This window comes from Engystomops pustulosus, chromosome 6, assembly GCF_040894005.1.
Source record: "Engystomops pustulosus chromosome 6, aEngPut4.maternal, whole genome shotgun sequence".
In the NCBI taxonomy this organism is placed as follows: domain Eukaryota; kingdom Metazoa; phylum Chordata; class Amphibia; order Anura; family Leptodactylidae; genus Engystomops; species Engystomops pustulosus.
In genome coordinates, this window is record NC_092416.1 from 166,220,047 (window position 1) to 166,244,275 (window position 24,229).

Genomic DNA, 24,229 nt, shown 5'->3' on the forward strand with positions numbered 1-24,229 from the left:
TTTCTGATTGGTTCCAAACGACACTCCCACCTTGTCTCGAACTGGGCACCGTCGACAATTGTGGCAAATGTGATGTCCACTTCACTACAGAAACTCAACGGTTTTCAAACAGGGACTTTCACGCGTTAGGCAAAAGTGAAAACCCCTACTCTTGAAAAACTGTTTAAAAAACTGAAGCCGTCCTTACAGGCAAACAAAACTAATGTAAAGAGAAATGCAAGGGCTTTCTTCTCTCGTCATCTAAAAGTGAATGTCACTCGGGAATATTTTGTTACTGCCCCATAGCAAAAGCAACCCCTGCGTCATTTTCTGTTCTGTTTAAATCAGTGGTTCTTTTGCATATGAAGCAAACTCTTAGTGGCAGGTATGAGTGGCATCTACCGTGGCGGGAAAGACACGACGAAACAAGATTTTTCTTTCCGATTCCTTAAAAAAAGAGACAGTCTCTTGTTTCTGCCCGGTTTCGAACCGGGGACCTTTCGCGTGTTAGGCGAACGTTCTAACCACTACACTACAGAAACACGTTGACTGCTCACTTCTAGACCTTTGAGTACAGCAGACTAGATGGAGAACACTGAGCGCAGTAATAACTGGCAGCTACTTTGGAGGAAAAGACACAATGAAAAAAGATTTCTCTCTCTTGTGTCTTCAAAAGTAGAACATCTCATGTTTCTGCCCGGTTTCGAACCGGGGACCTTTCGCGTGTGAGGCAAACGTGATAACCACTACACTACAGAAACCCGATGAAAAAACCTCAACTGGTCTTTAGACGCAAACAAAACCAAATTTATAAACCAACGCGAGGAATGTTGAGTCATTCAAAAGTCGCAAAACGCGTTTCTGATTGGTTCCAAACGACACTCCCACCTTGTCTCGAACTGGGCACCGTCGACAATTGTGGCAAATGTGATGTCCACTTCACTACAGAAACTCAACGGTTTTCAAACAGGGACTTTCACGCGTTAGGCAAAAGTGAAAACCCCTACTCTTGAAAAACTGTTTAAAAAACTGAAGCCGTCCTTACAGGCAAACAAAACTAATGTAAAGAGAAATGCAAGGGCTTTCTTCTCTCGTCATCTAAAAGTGAATGTCACTCGGGAATATTTTGTTACTGCCCCATAGCAAAAGCAACCCCTGCGTCATTTTCTGTTCTGTTTAAATCAGTGGTTCTTTTGCATATGAAGCAAACTCTTAGTGGCAGGTATGAGTGGCATCTACCGTGGCGGGAAAGACACGACGAAACAAGATTTTTCTTTCCGATTCCTTAAAAAAAGAGACAGTCTCTTGTTTCTGCCCGGTTTCGAACCGGGGACCTTTCGCGTGTTAGGCGAACGTTCTAACCACTACACTACAGAAACACGTTGACTGCTCACTTCTAGACCTTTGAGTACAGCAGACTAGATGGAGAACACTGAGCGCAGTAATAACTGGCAGCTACTTTGGAGGAAAAGACACAATGAAAAAAGATTTCTCTCTCTTGTGTCTTCAAAAGTAGAACATCTCATGTTTCTGCCCGGTTTCGAACCGGGGACCTTTCGCGTGTGAGGCGAACGTGATAACCACTGCACTACAGAAACCCGAGTAAAAAACCTCAACTGGTCTTTAGACGCAAACAAAACCAAATTTATAAACCAACGCGAGGAATGTTGAGTCATTCAAAAGTCGCAAAACGCGTTTCTGATTGGTTCCAAACGACACTCCCACCTTGTCTCGAACTGGGCACCGTCGACAATTGTGGCAAATGTGATGTCCACTTCACTACAGAAACTCAACGGTTTTCAAACAGGGACTTTCACGCGTTAGGCAAAAGTGAAAACCCCTACTCTTGAAAAACTGTTTAAAAAACTGAAGCCGTCCTTACAGGCAAACAAAACTAATGTAAAGAGAGATGCAAGGGCTTTCTTCTCTCGTCATCTAAAAGTGAATGTCACTCGGGAATATTTTGTTACTGCCCCATAGCAAAAGCAACCCCTGCGTCATTTTCAGTTCTGTTTAAATCAGTGGTTCTTTTGCATATGAAGCAAACTCTTAGTGGCAGGTATGAGTGGCATCTACCGTGGCGGGAAAGACACGACGAAACAAGATTTTTCTTTCCGATTCCTTAAAAAAAGAGACAGTCTCTTGTTTCTGCCCGGTTTTGAACCGGGGACCTTTCGCGTGTGAGGCGAACGTGATAACCACTACTCTGCAGAAACACGTTGACTGCTCACTTCTAGACCTTTGAGTACAGCAGACTAGATGGAGAACACTGAGCGCAGTAATAACTGGCAGCTACTTTGGAGGAAAAGACACAATGAAAAAAGATTTCTCTCTCTTGTGTCTTCAAAAGTAGAACATCTCATGTTTCTGCCTGGTTTCGAACCGGGGACCTTTCGCGTGTGAGGCGAACGTGATAACCACTGCACTACAGAAACCCGAGTAAAAAACCTCAACTGGTCTTTAGACGCAAACAAAACCAAATTTATAAACCAACGCGAGGAATGTTGAGTCATTCAAAAGTCGCAAAACGCGTTTCTGATTGGTTCCAAACGACACTCCCACCTTGTCTCGAACTGGGCACCGTCGACAATTGTGGCAAATGTGATGTCCACTTCACTACAGAAACTCAACGGTTTTCAAACAGGGACTTTCACGCGTTAGGCAAAAATGAAAACCCCTACTCTTGAAAAACTGTTTAAAAAACTGAAGCCGTCCTTACAGGCAAACAAAACTAATGTAAAGAGAAATGCAAGGGCTTTCTTCTCTCGTCATCTAAAAGTGAATGTCACTCGGGAATATTTTGTTACTGCCCCATAGCAAAAGCAACCCCTGCGTCATTTTCTGTTCTGTTTAAATCAGTGGTTCTTTTGCATATGAAGCAAACTCTTAGTGGCAGGTATGAGTGGCATCTACCGTGGCGGGAAAGACACGACGAAACAAGATTTTTCTTTACGATTCCTTAAAAAAAGAGACAGTCTCTTGTTTCTGCCCGGTTTCGAACCGAGGACCTTTCGCGTGTTAGGCGAACGTGATAACCACTACACTACAGAAACACGTTGACTGCTCACTTCTAGACCTTTGAGTACAGCAGACTAGATGGAGAACACTGAGCGCAGTAATAACTGGCAGCTACTTTGGAGGAAAAGACACAATGAAAAAAGATTTCTCTCTCTTGTGTCTTCAAAAGTAGAACATCTCATGTTTCTGCCTGGTTTCGAACCGGGGACCTTTCGCGTGTGAGGCGAACGTGATAACCACTGCACTACAGAAACCCGATGAAAAAACCTCAACTGGTCTTTAGACGCAAACAAAACCAAATTTATAAACCAACGCAAGGAATGTTGAGTCATTCAAAAGTCGCAAAACGCGTTTCTGATTGGTTCCAAACGACACTCCCACCTTGTCTCGAACTGGGCACCGTCGACAATTGTGGCAAATGTGATGTCCACTTCACTACAGAAACTCAACGGTTTTCAAACAGGGACTTTCACGCGTTAGGCAAAAGTGAAAACCCCTACTCTTGAAAAACTGTTTAAAAAACTGAAGCCGTCCTTACAGGCAAACAAAACTAATGTAAAGAGAAATGCAAGGGCTTTCTTCTCTCGTCATCTAAAAGTGAATGTCACTCGGGAATATTTTGTTACTGGCCCATAGCAAAAGCAACCCCTGCGTCATTTTCTGTTCTGTTTAAATCAGTAGTTCTTTTGCATATGAAGCAAACTCTTAGTGGCAGGTATGAGTGGCATCTACCGTGGCGGGAAAGACACGACGAAACTAGATTTTTCTTTCCGATTCCTTAAAAAAAGAGACAGTCTCTTGTTTCTGCCCGGTTTCGAACCGGCGACCTTTCGCGTGTTAGGCGAACGTGATAACCACTACACTACAGAAACACGTTGACTGCTCACTTCTAGACCTTTGAGTACAGCAGACTAGATGGAGAACACTGAGCGCAGTAATAACTGGCAGCTACTTTGGAGGAAAAGACACAATGAAAAAAGATTTCTCTCTCTTGTGTCTTCAAAAGTAGAACATCTCATGTTTCTGCCCGGTTTCGAACCGGGGACCTTTCGCGTGTGAGGCGAACGTGATAACCACTGCACTACAGAAACCCGATGAAAACACCTCAACTGGTCTTTAGACGCAAACAAAACCAAATTTATAAACCAATGCGAGGAATGTTGAGTCATTCAAAAGTCGCAAAACGCGTTTCTGATTGGTTCCAAACGACACTCCCACCTTGTCTCGAACTGGGCACCGTCGACAATTGTGGCAAATGTGATGTCCACTTCACTACAGAAACTCAACGGTTTTCAAACAGGGACTTTCACGCGTTAGGCAAAAGTGAAAACCCCTACTCTTGAAAAACTGTTTAAAAAACTGAAGCCGTCCTTACAGGCAAACAAAACTAATGTAAAGAGAAATGCAAGGGCTTTCTTCTCTCGTCATCTAAAAGTGAATGTCACTCGGGAATATTTTGTTACTGCCCCATAGCAAAAGCAACCCCTGCGTCATTTTCTGTTCTGTTTAAATCAGTGGTTCTTTTGCATATGAAGCAAACTCTTAGTGGCAGGTATGAGTGGCATCTACCGTGGCGGGAAAGACACGACGAAACAAGATTTTTCTTTCCGATTCCTTAAAAAAAGAGACAGTCTCTTGTTTCTGCCCGGTTTTGAACCGGGGACCTTTCGCGTGTTAGGCGAACGTGATAACCACTACTCTACAGAAACACGTTGACTGCTCACTTCTAGACCTTTGAGTACAGCAGACTAGATGGAGAACACTGAGCGCAGTAATAACTGGCAGCTACTTTGGAGTAAAAGACACAATGAAAAAAGATTTCTCTCTCTTGTGTCTTCAAAAGTAGAACATCTCATGTTTCTGCCCGTTTCGAACCGAGGACCTTTCGCGTGTTAGGCGAACGTGATAACCACTACACTACAGAAACACGTTGACTGCTCTCTTCTAGACCTTTGAGTACAGCAGACTAGATGGAGAACACTGAGCACAGTAATAACTGGCAGCTACTTTGGAGGAAAAGACACAATGAAAAAAGATTTCTCTCTCTTGTGTCTTCAAAAGTAGAACATCTCATGTTTCTGCCTGGTTTCGAACCGGGGACCTTTCGCGTGTGAGGCGAACGTGATAACCACTGCACTACAGAAACCCGATGAAAAAACCTCAACTGGTCTTTAGACGCAAACAAAACCAAATTTATAAACCAACGCAAGGAATGTTGAGTCATTCAAAAGTCGCAAAACGCGTTTCTGATTGGTTCCAAACGACACTCCCACCTTGTCTCGAACTGGGCACCGTCGACAATTGTGGCAAATGTGATGTCCACTTCACTACAGAAACTCAACGGTTTTCAAACAGGGACTTTCACGCGTTAGGCAAAAGTGAAAACCCCTACTCTTGAAAAACTGTTTAAAAAACTGAAGCCGTCCTTACAGGCAAACAAAACTAATGTAAAGAGAAATGCAAGGGCTTTCTTCTCTCGTCATCTAAAAGTGAATGTCACTCGGGAATATTTTGTTACTGCCCCATAGCAAAAGCAACCCCTGCGTCATTTTCTGTTCTGTTTAAATCAGTAGTTCTTTTGCATATGAAGCAAACTCTTAGTGGCAGGTATGAGTGGCATCTACCGTGGCGGGAAAGACACGACGAAACTAGATTTTTCTTTCCGATTCCTTAAAAAAAGAGACAGTCTCTTGTTTCTGCCCGGTTTCGAACCGGCGACCTTTCGCGTGTTAGGCGAACGTGATAACCACTACACTACAGAAACACGTTGACTGCTCACTTCTAGACCTTTGAGTACAGCAGACTAGATGGAGAACACTGAGCGCAGTAATAACTGGCAGCTACTTTGGAGGAAAAGACACAATGAAAAAAGATTTCTCTCTCTTGTGTCTTCAAAAGTAGAACATCTCATGTTTCTGCCCGGTTTCGAACCGGGGACCTTTCGCGTGTGAGGCGAACGTGATAACCACTGCACTACAGAAACCCGATGAAAACACCTCAACTGGTCTTTAGACGCAAACAAAACCAAATTTATAAACCAATGCGAGGAATGTTGAGTCATTCAAAAGTCGCAAAACGCGTTTCTGATTGGTTCCAAACGACACTCCCACCTTGTCTCGAACTGGGCACCGTCGACAATTGTGGCAAATGTGATGTCCACTTCACTACAGAAACTCAACGGTTTTCAAACAGGGACTTTCACGCGTTAGGCAAAAGTGAAAACCCCTACTCTTGAAAAACTGTTTAAAAAACTGAAGCCGTCCTTACAGGCAAACAAAACTAATGTAAAGAGAAATGCAAGGGCTTTCTTCTCTCGTCATCTAAAAGTGAATGTCACTCGGGAATATTTTGTTACTGCCCCATAGCAAAAGCAACCCCTGCGTCATTTTCTGTTCTGTTTAAATCAGTGGTTCTTTTGCATATGAAGCAAACTCTTAGTGGCAGGTATGAGTGGCATCTACCGTGGCGGGAAAGACACGACGAAACAAGATTTTTCTTTCCGATTCCTTAAAAAAAGAGACAGTCTCTTGTTTCTGCCCGGTTTTGAACCGGGGACCTTTCGCGTGTTAGGCGAACGTGATAACCACTACTCTACAGAAACACGTTGACTGCTCACTTCTAGACCTTTGAGTACAGCAGACTAGATGGAGAACACTGAGCGCAGTAATAACTGGCAGCTACTTTGGAGTAAAAGACACAATGAAAAAAGATTTCTCTCTCTTGTGTCTTCAAAAGTAGAACATCTCATGTTTCTGCCCGTTTCGAACCGGGGACCTTTCGCGTGTGAGGCGAACGTGATAACCACTGCACTACAGAAACCCGATGAAAAAACCTCAACTGGTCTTTAGACGCAAACAAAACCAAATTTCTAAACCAACGCGAGGAATGTTGAGTCATTCAAAAGTCGCAAAACGCGTTTCTGATTGGTTCCAAACGACACTCCCACCTTGTCTCGAACTGGGCACCGTCGACAATTGTGGCAAATGTGATGTCCACTTCACTACAGAAACTCAACGGTTTTCAAACAGGGACTTTCACGCGTTAGGCAAAAGTGAAAACCCCTACTCTTGAAAAACTGTTTAAAAAACTGAAGCCGTCCTTACAGGCAAACAAAACTAATGTAAAGAGAAATGCAAGGGCTTTCTTCTCTCGTCATCTAAAAGTGAATGTCACTCGGGAATATTTTGTTACTGCCCCATAGCAAAAGCAACCCCTGCGTCATTTTCAGTTCTGTTTAAATCAGTGGTTCTTTTGCATATGAAGCAAACTCTTAGTGGCAGGTATGAGTGGCATCTACCGTGGCGGGAAAGACACGACGAAACAAGATTTTTCTTTCCGATTCCTTAAAAAAAGAGACAGTCTCTTGTTTCTGCCCGGTTTCGAACCGGGGACCTTTCGCGTGTTAGGCGAACGTTATAACCACTACACTACAGAAACACGTTGACTGCTCACTTCTAGACCTTTGAGTACAGCAGACTAGATGGAGAACACTGAGCGCAGTAATAACTGGCAGCTACTTTGGAGGAAAAGACACAATGAAAAAAGATTTCTCTCTCTTGTGTCTTCAAAAGTAGAACATCTCATGTTTCTGCCTGGTTTCGAACCGGGGACCTTTCGCGTGTGAGGCGAACGTGATAACCACTGCATTACAGAAACCCGAGGAAAAAACCTCAACTGGTCTTTAGACGCAAACAAAACCAAATTTATAAACCAACGCGAGGAATGTTGAGTCATTCAAAAGTCGCAAAACGCGTTTCTGATTGGTTCCAAACGACACTCCCACCTTGTCTCGAACTGGGCACCGTCGACAATTGTGGCAAATGTGATGTCCACTTCACTACAGAAACTCAACGGTTTTCAAACAGGGACTTTCACGCGTTAGGCAAAAATGAAAACCCCTACTCTTGAAAAACTGTTTAAAAAACTGAAGCCGTCCTTACAGGCAAACAAAACTAATGTAAAGAGAAATGCAAGGGCTCTCTTCTCTCGTCATCTAAAAGTGAATGTCACTCGGGAATATTTTGTTACTGCCCCATAGCAAAAGCAACCCCTGCGTCATTTTCTGTTCTGTTTAAATCAGTGGTTCTTTTGCATATGAAGCAAACTCTTAGTGGCAGGTATGAGTGGCATCTACCGTGGCGGGAAAGACACGACGAAACAAGATTTTTCTTTACGATTCCTTTAATAAAAGAGACAGTCTCTTGTTTCTGCCCGGTTTCGAACCGAGGATCTTTCGCGTGTTAGGCGAACGTGATAACCACTACACTACAGAAACACTTTGACTGCTCACTTCTAGACCTTTGAGTACAGCAGACTAGATGGAGAACACTGAGCGCAGTAATAACTGGCAGCTACTTTGGAGGAAAAGACACAATGAAAAAAGATTTCTCTCTCTTGTGTCTTCAAAAGTAGAACATCTCATGTTTCTGCCTGGTTTCGAACCGGGGACCTTTCGCGTGTGAGGCGAACGTGATAACCACTGCACTACAGAAACCCGATGAAAAAACCTCAACTGGTCTTTAGACGCAAACAAAACCAAATTTATAAACCAACGCGAGGAATGTTGAGTCATTCAAAAGTCGCAAAACGCGTTTCTGATTGGTTCCAAACGACACTCCCACCTTGTCTCGAACTGGGCACCGTCGACAATTGTGGCAAATGTGATGTCCACTTCACTACAGAAACTCAACGGTTTTCAAACAGGGACTTTCACGCGTTAGGCAAAAGTGAAAACCCCTACTCTTGAAAAACTGTTTAAAAAACTGAAGCCGTCCTTACAGGCAAACAAAACTAATGTAAAGAGAAATGCAAGGGCTTTCTTCTCTCGTCATCTAAAAGTGAATGTCACTCGGGAATATTTTGTTACTGCCCCATAGCAAAAGCAACCCCTGCGTCATTTTCTGTTCTGTTTAAATCAGTAGTTCTTTTGCATATGAAGCAAACTCTTAGTGGCAGGTATGAGTGGCATCTACCGTGGCGGGAAAGACACGACGAAACTAGATTTTTAATTCCGATTCCTTAAAAAAAGAGACAGTCTCTTGTTTCTGCCCGGTTTCGAACCGGCGACCTTTCGCGTGTTAGGCGAACGTGATAACCACTACACTACAGAAACACGTTGACTGCTCACTTCTAGACCTTTGAGTACAGCAGACTAGATGGAGAACACTGAGCGCAGTAATAACTGGCAGCTACTTTGGAGTAAAAGACACAATGAAAAAAGATTTCTCTCTCTTGTGTCTTCAAAAGTAGAACATCTCATGTTTCTGCCCGTTTCGAACCGGGGACCTTTCGCGTGTGAGGCGAACGTGATAACCACTGCACTACAGAAACCCGATGAAAAAACCTCAACTGGTCTTTAGACGCAAACAAAACCAAATTTCTAAACCAACGCGAGGAATGTTGAGTCATTCAAAAGTCGCAAAACGCGTTTCTGATTGGTTCCAAACGACACTCCCACCTTGTCTCGAACTGGGCACCGTCGACAATTGTGGCAAATGTGATGTCCACTTCACTACAGAAACTCAACGGTTTTCAAACAGGGACTTTCACGCGTTAGGCAAAAGTGAAAACCCCTACTCTTGAAAAACTGTTTAAAAAACTGAAGCCGTCCTTACAGGCAAACAAAACTAATGTAAAGAGAGATGCAAGGGCTTTCTTCTCTCGTCATCTAAAAGTGAATGTCACTCGGGAATATTTTGTTACTGCCCCATAGCAAAAGCAACCCCTGCGTCATTTTCTGTTCTGTTTAAATCAGTGGTTCTTTTGCATATGAAGCAAACTCTTAGTGGCAGGTATGAGTGGCATCTACCGTGGCGGGAAAGACACGACGAAACAAGATTTTTCTTTCCGATTCCTTAAAAAAAGAGACAGTCTCTTGTTTCTGCCCGGTTTTGAACCGGGGACCTTTCGCGTGTGAGGCGAACGTGATAACCACTACTCTACAGAAACACGTTGACTGCTCACTTCTAGACCTTTGAGTACAGCAGACTAGATGGAGAACACTGAGCGCAGTAATAACTGGCAGCTACTTTGGAGTAAAAGACACAATGAAAAAAGATTTCTCTCTCTTGTGTCTTCAAAAGTAGAACATCTCATGTTTCTGCCCGTTTCGAACCGGGGACCTTTCGCGTGTGAGGCGAACGTGATAACCACTGCACTACAGAAACCCGATGAAAAAACCTCAACTGGTCTTTAGACGCAAACAAAACCAAATTTCTAAACTAACGCGAGGAATGTTGAGTCATTCAAAAGTCGCAAAACGCGTTTCTGATTGGTTCCAAACGACACTCCCACCTTGTCTCGAACTGGGCACCGTCGACAATTGTGGCAAATGTGATGTCCACTTCACTACAGAAACTCAACGGTTTTCAAACAGGGACTTTCACGCGTTAGGCAAAAGTGAAAACCCCTACTCTTGAAAAACTGTTTAAAAAACTGAAGCCGTCCTTACAGGCAAACAAAACTAATGTAAAGAGAAATGCAAGGGCTTTCTTCTCTCGTCATCTAAAAGTGAATGTCACTCGGGAATATTTTGTTACTGCCCCATAGCAAAAGCAACCCCTGCGTCATTTTCTGTTCTGTTTAAATCAGTGGTTCTTTTGCATATGAAGCAAACTCTTAGTGGCAGGTATGAGTGGCATCTACCGTGGCGGGAAAGACACGACGAAACAAGATTTTTCTTTACGATTCCTTAAAAAAAGAGACAGTCTCTTGTTTCTGCCCGGTTTCGAACCGAGGACCTTTCGCGTGTTAGGCGAACGTGATAACCACTACACTACAGAAACACGTTGACTGCTCACTTCTAGACCTTTGAGTACAGCAGACTAGATGGAGAACACTGAGCGCAGTAATAACTGGCAGCTACTTTGGAGGAAAAGACACAATGAAAAAAGATTTCTCTCTCTTGTGTCTTCAAAAGTAGAACATCTCATGTTTCTGCCTGGTTTCGAACCGGGGACCTTTCGCGTGTGAGGCGAACGTGATAACCACTGCACTACAGAAACCCGATGAAAAAACCTCAACTGGTCTTTAGACGCAAACAAAACCAAATTTATAAACCAACGCAAGGAATGTTGAGTCATTCAAAAGTCGCAAAACGCGTTTCTGATTGGTTCCAAACGACACTCCCACCTTGTCTCGAACTGGGCACCGTCGACAATTGTGGCAAATGTGATGTCCACTTCACTACAGAAACTCAACGGTTTTCAAACAGGGACTTTCACGCGTTAGGCAAAAGTGAAAACCCCTACTCTTGAAAAACTGTTTAAAAAATTGAAGCCGTCCTTACAGGCAAACAAAACTAATGTAAAGAGAAATGCAAGGGCTTTCTTCTCTCGTCATCTAAAAGTGAATGTCACTCGGGAATATTTTGTTACTGCCCCATAGCAAAAGCAACCCCTGCGTCATTTTCTGTTCTGTTTAAATCAGTGGTTCTTTTGCATATGAAGCAAACTCTTAGTGGCAGGTATGAGTGGCATCTACCGTGGCGGGAAAGACACGACGAAACAAGATTTTTCTTTCCGATTCCTTAAAAAAAGAGACAGTCTCTTGTTTCTGCCCGGTTTCGAACCGGCGACCTTTCGCGTGTTAGGCGAACGTTATAACCACTACACTACAGAAACACGTTGACTGCTCACTTCTAGACCTTTGAGTACAGCAGACTAGATGGAGAACACTGAGCGCAGTAATAACTGGCAGCTACTTTGGAGGAAAAGACACAATGAAAAAAGATTTCTCTCTCTTGTGTCTTCAAAAGTAGAACATCTCATGTTTCTGCCTGGTTTCGAACCGGGGACCTTTCGCGTGTGAGGCGAACGTGATAACCACTGCACTACAGAAACCCGATGAAAAAACCTCAACTGGTCTTTAGACGCAAACAAAACCAAATTTATAAACCAACGCGAGGAATGTTGAGTCATTCAAAAGTCGCAAAACACGTTTCTGATTGGTTCCAAACGACACTCCCACCTTGTCTCGAACTGGGCACCGTCGACAATTGTGGCAAATGTGATGTCCACTTCACTACAGAAACTCAACGGTTTTCAAACAGGGACTTTCACGCGTTAGGCAAAAGTGAAAACCCCTACTCTTGAAAAACTGTTTAAAAAACTGAAGCCGTCCTTACAGGCAAACAAAACTAATGTAAAGAGAAATGCAAGGGCTTTCTTCTCTCGTCATCTAAAAGTGAATGTCACTCGGGAATATTTTGTTACTGCCCCATAGCAAAAGCAACCCCTGCGTCATTTTCTGTTCTGTTTAAATCAGTGGTTCTTTTGCATATGAAGCAAACTCTTAGTGGCAGGTATGAGTGGCATCTACCGTGGCGGGAAAGACACGACGAAACAAGATTTTTCTTTACGATTCCTTAAAAAAAGAGACAGTCTCTTGTTTCTGCCCGGTTTCGAACCGAGGACCTTTCGCGTGTTAGGCGAACGTGATAACCACTACACTACAGAAACACGTTGACTGCTCACTTATAGACCTTTGAGTACAGCAGACTAGATGGAGAACACTGAGCGCAGTAATAACTGGCAGCTACTTTGGAGGAAAAGACACAATGAAAAAAGATTTCTCTCTCTTGTGTCTTCAAAAGTAGAACATCTCATGTTTCTGCCCGGTTTCGAACCGGGGACCTTTCGCGTGTGAGGCGAACGTGATAACCACTACACTACAGAAACCCGATGAAAACACCTCAACTGGTCTTTAGATGCAAACAAAACCAAATTTATAAATCAACGCGAGGAATGTTGAGTCATTCAAAAGTCGCAAAACACGTTTCTGATTGGTTCCAAACGACACTCCCACCTTGTCTCGAACTGGGCACCGTCGACAATTGTGGCAAATGTGATGTCCACTTCACTACAGAAACTCAACGGTTTTCAAACAGGGACTTTCACGCGTTAGGCAAAAGTGAATACCCCTACTCTTGAAAAACTGTTTAAAAAACTGAAGCCGTCCTTACAGGCAAACAAAACTAATGTAAAGAGAAATGCAAGGGCTTTCTTCTCTCGTCATCTAAAAGTGAATGTCACTCGGGAATATTTTGTTACTGCCCCATAGCAAAAGCAACCCCTGCGTCATTTTCTGTTCTGTTTAAATCAGTGGTTCTTTTGCATATGAAGCAAACTCTTAGTGGCAGGTATGAGTGGCATCTACCGTGGCGGGAAAGACACGACGAAACAAGATTTTTCTTTCCGATTCCTTAAAAAAAGAGACAGTCTCTTGTTTCTGCCCGGTTTCGAACCGGGGAACTTTCACGTGTTAGGCGAACGTGATAACCACTACTCTACAGAAACATGTTGACTGCACACTTCTAGACCTTTGAGTACAGCAGACTAGATGGAGAACACTGAGCGCAGTAATAACTGGCAGCTACTTTGGAGTAAAAGACACAATGAAAAAAGATTTCTCTCTCTTGTGTCTTCAAAAGTAGAACATCTCATGTTTCTGCCCGTTTCGAACCGGGGACCTTTCGCGTGTGAGGCGAACGTGATAACCACTGCACTACAGAAACCCGATGAAAAAACCTCAACTGGTCTTTAGACGCAAACAAAACCAAATTTATAAACCAACGCGAGGAATGTTGAGTCATTCAAAAGTCGCAAAACGCGTTTCTGATTGGTTCCAAACGACACTCCCACCTTGTCTCGAACTGGGCACCGTCGACAATTGTGGCAAATGTGATGTCCACTTCACTACAGAAACTCAACGGTTTTCAAACAGGGACTTTCACGCGTTAGGCAAAAATGAAAACCCCTACTCTTGAAAAACTGTTTAAAAAACTGAAGCCGTCCTTACAGGCAAACAAAACTAATGTAAAGAGAAATGCAAGGGCTTTCTTCTCTCGTCATCTAAAAGTGAATGTCACTCGGGAATATTTTGTTACTGCCCCATAGCAAAAGCAACCCCTGCGTCATTTTCTGTTCTGTTTAAATCAGTGGTTCTTTTGCATATGAAGCAAACTCTTAGTGGCAGGTATGAGTGGCATCTACCGTGGCGGGAAAGACACGACGAAACAAGATTTTTCTTTCCGATTCCTTAAAAAAAGAGACAGTCTCTTGTTTCTGCCCGGTTTCGAACCGAGGACCTTTCGCGTGTTAGGCGAACGTGATAACCACTACACTACAGAAACTCGTTGACTGCTCACTTCTAGACCTTTGAGTACAGCAGACTAGATGGAGAACACTGAGCACAGTAATAACTGGCAGCTACTTTGGAGGAAAAGACACAATGAAAAAAGATTTCTCTCTCTTGTGTCTTCAAAAGTAGAACATCTCATGTTTCTGCCCGGTTTCGAACCGGGGACCTTTCGCGTGTGAGGCGAACGTGATAACCACTACACTACAGAAACCCGATGAAAAAACCTCAACTGGTCTTTAGATGCAAACAAAACCAAATTTATAAACCAATGCGAGGAATGTTGAGTCATTCAAAAGTCGCAAAACGCGTTTCTGATTGGTTCCAAACGACACTCCCACCTTGTCTCGAACTGGGCACCGTCGACAATTGTGGCAAATGTGATGTCCACTTCACTACAGAAACTCAACGGTTTTCAAACAGGGACTTTCACGCGTTAGGCAAAAGTGAAAACCCCTACTCTTGAAAAACTGTTTAAAAAACTGAAGCCGTCCTTACAGGCAAACAAAACTAATGTAAAGAGAAATGCAAGGGCTTTCTTCTCTCGTCATCTAAAAGTGAATGTCACTCGGGAATATTTTGTTACTGCCCCATAGCAAAAGCAACCCCTGCGTCATTTTCTGTTCTGTTTAAATCAGTGGTTCTTTTGCATATGAAGCAAACTCTTAGTGGCAGGTATGAGTGGCATCTACCGTGGCGGGAAAGACACGACGAAACAAGATTTTTCTTTCCGATTCCTTAAAAAAAGAGACAGTCTCTTGTTTCTGCCCGGTTTCGAACCGGCGAGCTTTCGCGTGTTAGGCGAACGTGATAACCACTACACTACAGAAACACGTTGACTGCTCACTTCTAGACCTTTGAGTACAGCAGACTAGATGGAGAACACTGAGCGCAGTAATTACTGGCAGCTACTTTGGAGGAAAAGACACAATGAAAAAAGATTTCTCTCTCTTGTGTCTTCAAAAGAAGAACATCTCATGTTTCTGCCTGGTTTCGAACCGGGGACCTTTCGCGTGTGAGGCGAACGTGATAACCACTACACTACAGAAACCCGATGAAAAAACCTCAACTGGTCTTTAGACGCAAACAAAACCAAATTTATAAACCAACGCGAGGAATGTTGAGTCATTCAAAAGTCGCAAAACGCGTTTCTGATTGGTTCCAAACGACACTCCCACCTTGTCTCGAACTGGGCACCGTCGACAATTGTGGCAAATGTGATGTCCACTTCACTACAGAAACTCAACGGTTTTCAAACAGGGACTTTCACGCGTTAGCAAAAGTGAAAACCCCTACTCTTGAAAAACTGTTTAAAAAACTGAAGCCGTCCTTACAGGCAAACAAAACTAATGTAAAGAGAAATGCAAGGGCTTTCTTCTCTCGTCATCTAAAAGTGAATGTCACTCGGGAATATTTTGTTACTGCCCCATAGCAAAAGCAACCCCTGCGTCATTTTCTGTTCTGTTTAAATCAGTGGTTCTTTTGCATATGAAGCAAACTCTTAGTGGCAGGTATGAGTGGCATCTACCGTGGCGGGAAAGACACGACGAAACAAGATTTTTCTTTCCGATTCCTTAAAAAAAGAGACAGTCTCTTGTTTCTGCCCGGTTTCGAACCGGCGAGCTTTCGCGTGTTAGGCGAACGTGATAACCACTACACTACAGAAACACGTTGACTGCTCACTTCTAGACCTTTGAGTACAGCAGACTAGATGGAGAACACTGAGCGCAGTAATTACTGGCAGCTACTTTGGAGGAAAAGACACAATGAAAAAAGATTTCTCTCTCTTGTGTCTTCAAAAGTAGAACTTCTCATGTTTCTGCCCGGTTTCGAACCGGGGATCTTTCGCGTGTGAGGCGAGCGTGATAACCACTACACTACAGAAACCCGATGAAAAAACCTCAACTGGTCTTTAGACGCAAACAAAACCAAATTTATAAACCAACGCGAGGAATGTTGAGTCATTCAAAAGTCGCAAAACGCGTTTCTGATTGGTTCCAAACGACACTCCCACCTTGTCTCGAACTGGGCACCGTCGACAATTGTGGCAAATGTGATGTCCACTTCACTACAGAAACTCAACGGTTTTCAAACAGGGACTTTCACGCGTTAGGCAAAAGTGAAAACCCCTACTCTTGAAAAACTGTTTAAAAAACTGAAGCCGTCCTTACAGGCAAACAAAACTAATGTAAAGAGAAATGCAAGGGCTTTCTTCTCTCGTCATCTAAAAGTGAATGTCACTCGGGAATATTTTGTTACTGCCCCATAGCAAAAGCAACCCCTGCGTCATTTTCTGTTCTGTTTAAATCAGTGGTTCTTTTGCATATGAAGCAAACTCTTAGTGGCAGGTATGAGTGGCATCTACCGTGGCGGGAAAGACACGACGAAACAAGATTTTTCTTTCCGATTCCTTAAAAAAAGAGACAGTCTCTTGTTTCTGCCCGGTTTCGAACCGGCGACCTTTCGCGTGTTAGGCGAACATGATAACCACTACACTACAGAAACACGTTGACTGCTCACTTCTAGACCTTTGAGTACAGCAGACTAGATGGAGAACACTGAGCGGAGTAATTACTGGCAGCTACTTTGGAGGAAAAGACACAATGAAAAAAGATTTCTCTCTCTTGTGTCTTCAAAAGAAGAACATCTCATGTTTCTGCCTGGTTTCGAACCGGGGACCTTTCGCGTGTGAGGCGAACGTGATAACCACTACACTACAGAAACCCGATGAAAAAACCTCAACTGGTCTTTAGACGCAAACAAAACCAAATTTATAAACCAACGCGAGGAATGTTGAGTCATTCAAAAGTCGCAAAACGCGTTTCTGATTGGTTCCAAACGACACTCCCACCTTGTCTCGAACTGGGCACCGTCGACAATTGTGGCAAATGTGATGTCCACTTCACTACAGAAACTCAACGGTTTTCAAACAGGGACTTTCACGCGTTAGGCAAAAGTGAAAACCCCTACTCTTGAAAAACTGTTTAAAAAACTGAAGCCGTCCTTACAGGCAAACAAAACTAATGTAAAGAGAAATGCAAGGGCTTTCTTCTCTCGTCATCTAAAAGTGAATGTTACTCGGGAATATTTTGTTACTGCCCCATAGCAAAAGCAACCCCTGCGTCATTTTCTGTTCTCTTTAAATCAGTGGTTCTTTTGCATATGAAGCAAACTCTTAGTGGCAGGTATGAGTGGCATCTACCGTGGCGGGAAAGACACGACGAAACAAGATTTTTCTTTCCGATTCCTTAAAAAAAGAGACAGTCTCTTGTTTCTGCCCGGTTTTCTAACCGGGGAACTTTCGCGTGTTAGGCGAACGTGATAACCACTACTCTACAGAAACACGTTGACTGCTCACTTCTAGACCTTTGAGTACAGCAGACTAGATGGAGAACACTGAGCGCAGTAATAACTGGCAGCTACTTTGGAGGAAAAGACACAATGAAAAAAGATTTCTCTCTCTTGTGTCTTCAAAAGTAGAACATCTCATGTTTCTGCCCGTTTCGAACCGGGGACCTTTCGCGTGTGAGGCGAACGTGATAACCACTGCACTACAGAAACCCAATGGAAAAACCTCAACTGGTCTTTAGACGCAAACAAAACCAAATTTATAAACCAACGCGAGGAATGTTGAGTCATTCAAAAGTCGCAAAACGCGTTTCTGATTGGTTTCAAACGACACTCCCACCTTGTCTCGAACAGGGCACCGTCGACAATTGTGGCAAATGTGATGTCCACTTCACTACAGAAACTCAACGGTTTTCAAACAGGGACTTTCACGCGTTAGGCAAAAGTGAAAACCCCTACTCTTGAAAAACTGTTTAAAAAACTGAAGCCGTCCTTACAGGCAAACAAAACTAATGTAAAGAGAAATGCAAGGGCTTTCTTCTCTCGTCATCTAAAAGTGAATGTCACTCGGGAATATTTTGTTACTGCCCCATAGCAAAAGCAACCCCTGCGTCATTTTCTGTTCTGTTTAAATCAGTGGTTCTTTTGCATATGAAGCAAACTCTTAGTGGCAGGTATGAGTGGCATCTACCGTGGCGAGAAAGACACGACGAAACAAGATTTTTCTTTCCGATTCCTTAAAAAAAGAGACAGTCTCTTGTTTCTGCCCGGTTTCGAACCGGGGACCTTTCGCGTGTTAGGCGAACGTGATAACCACTACACTACAGAAACACGTTGATTGCTTACTTCTAGACCTTTGAGTACAGCAGACTAGATGGAGAACACTGAGCGCAGTAATAACTGGCAGCTACTTTGGAGGAAAAGACACAATGAAAAAAGATTTCTCTCTCTTGTGTCTTCAAAAGTAGAACATCTCATGTTTCTGCCCGGTTTCGAACCGGGGACCTTTCGTGTGTGAGGCGAACGTGATAACCACTACACTACAGAAACCCGATGAAAACACCTCAACTGGTCTTTAGACGCAAACAAAACCAAATTTATAAACCAAGCGAGGAATGTTGAGTCATTCAAAAGTCGCAAAACGCGTTTCTGATTGGTTCCAAACGACACTCCCACCTTGTCTCGAACTGGGCACCGTCGACAATTGTGGCAAATGTGATGTCCACTTCACTACAGAAACTCAACGGTTTTGAAACAGGGACTTTCACGCGTTCGGCAAAAGTGAAAACCCCTACTCTTGAAAAACTGTTTAAAAAACTGAAGCCGTCCTTACAGGCAAACAAAACTAATGTAAAGAGAAATGCAAGGGCTTTCTTCTCTCGTCATCTAAAAGTAAATGTCACTCGGGAATATTTTGTTACTGCCCCATAGCAAAAGCAACCCCTGCGTCATTTTCTGTTCTGTTTAAATCAGTGGTTCTTTTGCATATGAAGCAAACTCTTAGTGGCAGGTATGAGTGGCATCTACCGTGGCGGGAAAGACACGACGAAACAAGATTTTTCTTTCCGATTCCTTAAAAAAAGAGACAGTCTCTTGTTTCTGCCCGGTTTCGAAACGGGGAACTTTCGCGTGTTAGGCGAACGTGATAACCACTACTCTACAGAAACACGTTGACTGCTCACTTCTAGACCTTTGAGTACAGCAGACTAGATGGAGAACACTGAGCGCAGTAATAACTGGCAGCTACTTTGGAGGAAAAGACACAATGAAAAAAGATTTCTCTCTCTTGTGTCTTCAAAAGAAGAACATCTCATGTTTCTGCCCGTTTCGAACCGGGGACCTTTCGCGTGTGAGGCGAACGTGATAACCACTGCACTACAGAAACCCGATGGAAAAACCTCAACTGGTCTTTAGACGCAAACAAAACCAAATTTATAAACCAACGCGAGGAATGTTGAGTCATTCAAAAGTCGCAAAACGCGTTTCTGATTGGTTTCAAACGACACTCCCACCTTGTCTCGAACAGGGCACCGTCGACAATTGTGGCAAATGTGATGTCCACTTCACTACAGAAACTCAACGGTTTTCAAACAGGGACTTTCACGCGTTAGGCAAAAGTGAAAACCCCTACTCTTGAAAAACTGTTTAAAAAACTGAAGCCGTCCTTACAGGCAAACAAAACTAATGTAAAGAGAAATGCAAGGGCTTTCTTCTCTCGTCATCTAAAAGTGAATGTCACTCGGGAATATTTTGTTACTGCCCCATAGCAAAAGCAACCCCTGCGTCATTTTCTGTTCTGTTTAAATCAGTGGTTCTTTTGCATATGAAGCAAACTCTTAGTGGCAGGTATGAGTGGCATCTACCGTGGCGAGAAAGACACGACGAAACAAGATTTTTCTTTCCGATTCCTTAAAAAAAGAGACAGTCTCTTGTTTCTGCCCGCTTTCGAACCGGGGACCTTTCGCGTGTTAGGCGAACGTGATAACCACTACACTACAGAAACACGTTGACTGCTCACTTCTAGACCTTTGAGTACAGCAGACTAGATGGAGAACACTGAGCGCAGTAATAACTGGCAGCTACTTTGGAGGAAAAGACACAATGAAAAAAGATTTCTCTCTCTTGTGTCTTCAAAAGTAGAACATCTCATGTTTCTGCCCGGTTTCGAACCGGGGACCTTTCGCGTGTGAGGCGAACGTGATAACCACTACACTACAGAAACCCGATGAAAACACCTCAACTGGTCTTTAGACGCAAACAAAACCAAATTTATAAACCAACGCGAGGAATGTTGAGTCATTCAAAAGTCGCAAAACGCGTTTCTGATTGGTTCCAAACGACACTCCCACCTTGTCTCGAACTGGGCACCGTCGACAATTGTGGCAAATGTGATGTCCACTTCACTACAGAAACTCAACGGTTTTCAAACAGGGACTTTCACGCGTTAGGCAAAAGTGAAAACCCCTACTCTTGAAAAACTGTTTAAAAAACTGAAGCCGTCCTTACAGGCAAACAAAACTAATGTAAAGAGAAATGCAAGGGCTTTCTTCTCTCGTCATCTAAAAGTGAATGTCACTCGGGAATATTTTGTTACTGCCCCATAGCAAAAGCAACCCCTGCGTCATTTTCTGTTCTCTTTAAATCAGTGGTTCTTTTGCATATGAAGCAAACTCTTAGTGGCAGGTATGAGTGGCATCTACCGTGGCGGGAAAGACACGACGAAACAAGATTTTTCTTTCCGATTCCTTAAAAAAAGAGACAGTCTCTTGTTTCTGCCCGGTTTTCTAACCGGGGAACTTTCGCGTGTTAGGCGAACGTGATAACCACTACTCTACAGAAACACGTTGACTGCTCACTTCTAGACCTTTGAGTACAGCAGACTAGATGGAGAACACTGAGCGCAGTAATAACTGGCAGCTACTTTGGAGGAAAAGACACAATGAAAAAAGATTTCTCTCTCTTGTGTCTTCAAAAGTAGAACATCTCATGTTTCTGCCCGTTTCGAACCGGGGACCTTTCGCGTGTGAGGCGAACGTGATAACCACTGCACTACAGAAACCCAATGGAAAAACCTCAACTGGTCTTTAGACGCAAACAAAACCAAATTTATAAACCAACGCGAGGAATGTTGAGTCATTCAAAAGTCGCAAAACGCGTTTCTGATTGGTTTCAAACGACACTCCCACCTTGTCTCGAACAGGGCACCGTCGACAATTGTGGCAAATGTGATGTCCACTTCACTACAGAAACTCAACGGTTTTCAAACAGGGACTTTCACGCGTTAGGCAAAAGTGAAAACCCCTACTCTTGAAAAACTGTTTAAAAAACTGAAGCCGTCCTTACAGGCAAACAAAACTAATGTAAAGAGAAATGCAAGGGCTTTCTTCTCTCGTCATCTAAAAGTGAATGTCACTCGGGAATATTTTGTTACTGCCCCATAGCAAAAGCAACCACTGCGTCATTTTCTGTTCTGTTTAAATCAGTGGTTCTTTTGCATATGAAGCAAACTCTTAGTGGCAGGTATGAGTGGCATCTACCGTGGCGAGAAAGACGCGACGAAACAAGATTTTTCTTTCCGATTCCTTAAAAAAAGAGACAGTCTCTTGTTTCTGCCCGCTTTCGAACCGGGGACCTTTCGCGTGTTAGGCGAACGTGATAACCACTACACTACAGAAACACGTTGACTGCTCACTTCTAGACCTTTGAGTACAGCAGACTAGATGGAGAACACTGAGCGCAGTAATAACTGGCAGCTACTTTGGAGGAAAAGACACAATGAAAAAAGATTTCTCTCTCTTGTGTCTTCAAAAGTAGAACATCTCATGTTTCTGCCCGGTTTCGAACCGGGGACCTTTCGCGTGTGAGGCGAACGTGATAACCACTACACTACAGAAACCCGTTGAAAAAACCTCAACTGGTCTTTAGACGCAAACAAAACCAAATTTATAAACCAACGCGAGGAATGTTGAGTCATTCAAAAGTCGCAAAACGCGTTTCTGATTGGTTCCAAACGACACTCCCACCTTGTCTCGAACTGGGCACCGTCGACAATTGTGGCAAATGTGATGTCCACTTCACTACAGAAACTCAACGGTTTTCAAACAGGGACTTTCACGCGTTAGGCAAAAGTGAAAACCCCTACTCTTGAAAAACTGTTTAAAAAACTGAAGCCGTCCTTACAGGCAAACAAAACTAATGTAAAGAGAAATGCAAGGGCTTTCTTCTCTCGTCATCTAAAAGTGAATGTCACTCGGGAATATTTTGTTACTGCCCCATAGCAAAAGCAACCCCTGCGTCATTTTCTGTTCTGTTTAAATCAGTGGTTCTTTTGCATATGAAGCAAACTCTTTGTGGCAGGTATGAGTGGCATCTACCGTGGCGGGAAAGACACGACGAAACAAGATTTTTCTTTCCGATTCCTTAAAAAAAGAGACAGTCTCTTGTTTCTGCCCGGTTTCGAACCAGGGACCTTTCGCGTGTTAGGCGAACGTGATAACCACTACACTACAGAAACACGTTGACTGCTCACTTCTAGACCTTTGAGTACAGCAGACTAGATGGAGAACACTGAGCGCAGTAATAACTGGCAGCTACTTTGGAGGAAAAGACACAATGAAAAAAGATTTCTCTCTCTTGTGTCTTCAAAAGTAGAACATCTCATGTTTCTGCCCGGTTTCGAAACAGGGACCTTTCGCGTGTGAGGCGAACGTGATAACCACTACACTACAGAAACCCGATGAAAACACCTCAACTGGTCTTTAGACGCAAACAAAACCAAATGTATAAACCAACGCGAGGAATGTTGAGTCATTCAAAAGTCGCAAAACGCGTTTCTGATTGGTTCCAAACGACACTCCCACCTTGTCTCGAACTGGGCACCGTCGACAATTGTGGCAAATGTGATGTCCACTTCACTACAGAAACTCAACGGTTTTCAAACAGGGACTTTCACGCGTTAGGCAAAAGTGAAAACCCCTACTCTTGAAAAACTGTTTAAAAAACTGAAGCCGTCCTTACAGGCAAACAAAACTAATGTAAAGAGAAATGCAAGGGCTTTCTTCTCTCACCATCTAAAAGTGAATGTCACTCGGGAATATTTTGTTACTGCCCCATAGCAAAAGCAACCCCTGCGTCATTTTCTGTTCTGTTTAAATCAGTGGTTCTTTTGCATATGAAGCAAACTCTTAGTGGCAGGTATGAGTGGCATCTACCGTGGCGGGAAAGACACAACGAAACAAGATTTTTCTTTCCGATTCCTTAAAAAAAAAGAGACAGTCTCTTGTTTCTGCCCGGTTTCGAACCGGGGACCTTTCGCGTGTTAGGCAAACGTGATAACCACTACACTACAGAAACACGTTGACTGCTCACTTCTAGACCTTTGAGTACAGCAGACTAGATGGAGAACACTGAGCGCAGTAATAACTGGCAGCTACTTTGGAGGAAAAGACACAATGAAAAAAGATTTCTCTCTCTTGTGTCTTCAAAAGTAGAACATCTCATGTTTCTGCCCGGTTTCGAACCGGGGACCTTTCGCGTGTGAGGCGAACGTGATAACCACTGCACTACAGAAACCCGATGAAAACACCTCAACTGGTCTTTAGACGCAAACAAAACCAAATTTATAAACCAACGCGAGGAATGTTGAGTCATTCAAAAGTCGCAAAACGCGTTTCTGATTGGTTCCAAACGACACTCCCACCTTGTCTCGAACTGGGCACCGTCGACAATTGTGGCAAATGTGATGTCCACTTCACTACAGAAACTCAACGGTTTTCAAACAGGGACTTTCACGCGTTAGGCAAAAGTGAAAACCCCTACTCTTGAAAAACTGTTTAAAAAACTGAAGCCGTCCTTACAGGCAAACAAAACTAATGTAAAGAGAAATGCAAGGGCTTTCTTCTCTCGTCATCTAAAAGTGAATGTCACTCGGGAATATTTTGTTACTGCCCCATAGCAAAAGCAACCCCTGCGTCATTTTCTGTTCTGTTTAAATCAGTGGTTCTTTTGCATATGAAGCAAACTCTTAGTGGCAGGTATGAGTGGCATCTACCGTGGCGGGAAAGACACGACGAAACAAGATTTTTCTTTCCGATTCCTTAAAAAAAAAAGAGACAGTCTCTTGTTTCTGCCCGGTTTCGAACCGGGGACCTTTCGCGTGTTAGGCGAACGTGATAACCACTACACTACAGAAACACGTTGACTGCTCACTTCTAGACCTTTGAGTACAGCAGACTAGATGGAGAACACT

The 24,229-nt window shown here is 43.4% G+C and overlaps 12 non-coding genes across 12 annotated transcripts; all 12 read right to left on the reverse strand.

The window, feature by feature from the left end:
- Positions 1-2,959: 2,959 nt before the first annotated feature.
- Positions 2,960-3,032, reverse strand: TRNAV-AAC (transfer RNA valine (anticodon AAC)). Its single transcript has one exon. It is a non-coding gene; the product is annotated as a tRNA-Val (tRNA).
- Positions 3,033-10,708: 7,676 nt separating this feature from the next.
- Positions 10,709-10,781, reverse strand: TRNAV-AAC (transfer RNA valine (anticodon AAC)). Its single transcript has one exon. It is a non-coding gene; the product is annotated as a tRNA-Val (tRNA).
- Positions 10,782-12,382: 1,601 nt separating this feature from the next.
- TRNAV-AAC (transfer RNA valine (anticodon AAC)) lies at positions 12,383-12,455 on the reverse strand. The gene has a single exon. It is a non-coding gene; the product is annotated as a tRNA-Val (tRNA).
- A 146-nt stretch (positions 12,456-12,601) lies between these two features.
- TRNAV-CAC (transfer RNA valine (anticodon CAC)) lies at positions 12,602-12,674 on the reverse strand. The gene has a single exon. It is a non-coding gene; the product is annotated as a tRNA-Val (tRNA).
- Positions 12,675-14,055: 1,381 nt separating this feature from the next.
- TRNAV-AAC (transfer RNA valine (anticodon AAC)) lies at positions 14,056-14,128 on the reverse strand. The gene has a single exon. It is a non-coding gene; the product is annotated as a tRNA-Val (tRNA).
- Positions 14,129-14,274: 146 nt separating this feature from the next.
- TRNAV-CAC (transfer RNA valine (anticodon CAC)) lies at positions 14,275-14,347 on the reverse strand. The gene has a single exon. It is a non-coding gene; the product is annotated as a tRNA-Val (tRNA).
- Positions 14,348-18,239: 3,892 nt separating this feature from the next.
- TRNAV-AAC (transfer RNA valine (anticodon AAC)) lies at positions 18,240-18,312 on the reverse strand. The gene has a single exon. It is a non-coding gene; the product is annotated as a tRNA-Val (tRNA).
- A 1,818-nt stretch (positions 18,313-20,130) lies between these two features.
- On the reverse strand, positions 20,131-20,203 carry TRNAV-CAC (transfer RNA valine (anticodon CAC)). Its single transcript has one exon. It is a non-coding gene; the product is annotated as a tRNA-Val (tRNA).
- A 1,601-nt stretch (positions 20,204-21,804) lies between these two features.
- Positions 21,805-21,877, reverse strand: TRNAV-CAC (transfer RNA valine (anticodon CAC)). Its single transcript has one exon. It is a non-coding gene; the product is annotated as a tRNA-Val (tRNA).
- Positions 21,878-22,422: 545 nt separating this feature from the next.
- Positions 22,423-22,495, reverse strand: TRNAV-AAC (transfer RNA valine (anticodon AAC)). The gene has a single exon. It is a non-coding gene; the product is annotated as a tRNA-Val (tRNA).
- Positions 22,496-23,261: 766 nt separating this feature from the next.
- Positions 23,262-23,334, reverse strand: TRNAV-AAC (transfer RNA valine (anticodon AAC)). Its single transcript has one exon. It is a non-coding gene; the product is annotated as a tRNA-Val (tRNA).
- A 767-nt stretch (positions 23,335-24,101) lies between these two features.
- On the reverse strand, positions 24,102-24,174 carry TRNAV-AAC (transfer RNA valine (anticodon AAC)). The gene has a single exon. It is a non-coding gene; the product is annotated as a tRNA-Val (tRNA).
- Between the last annotated feature and the right edge of the window lie 55 nt (positions 24,175-24,229).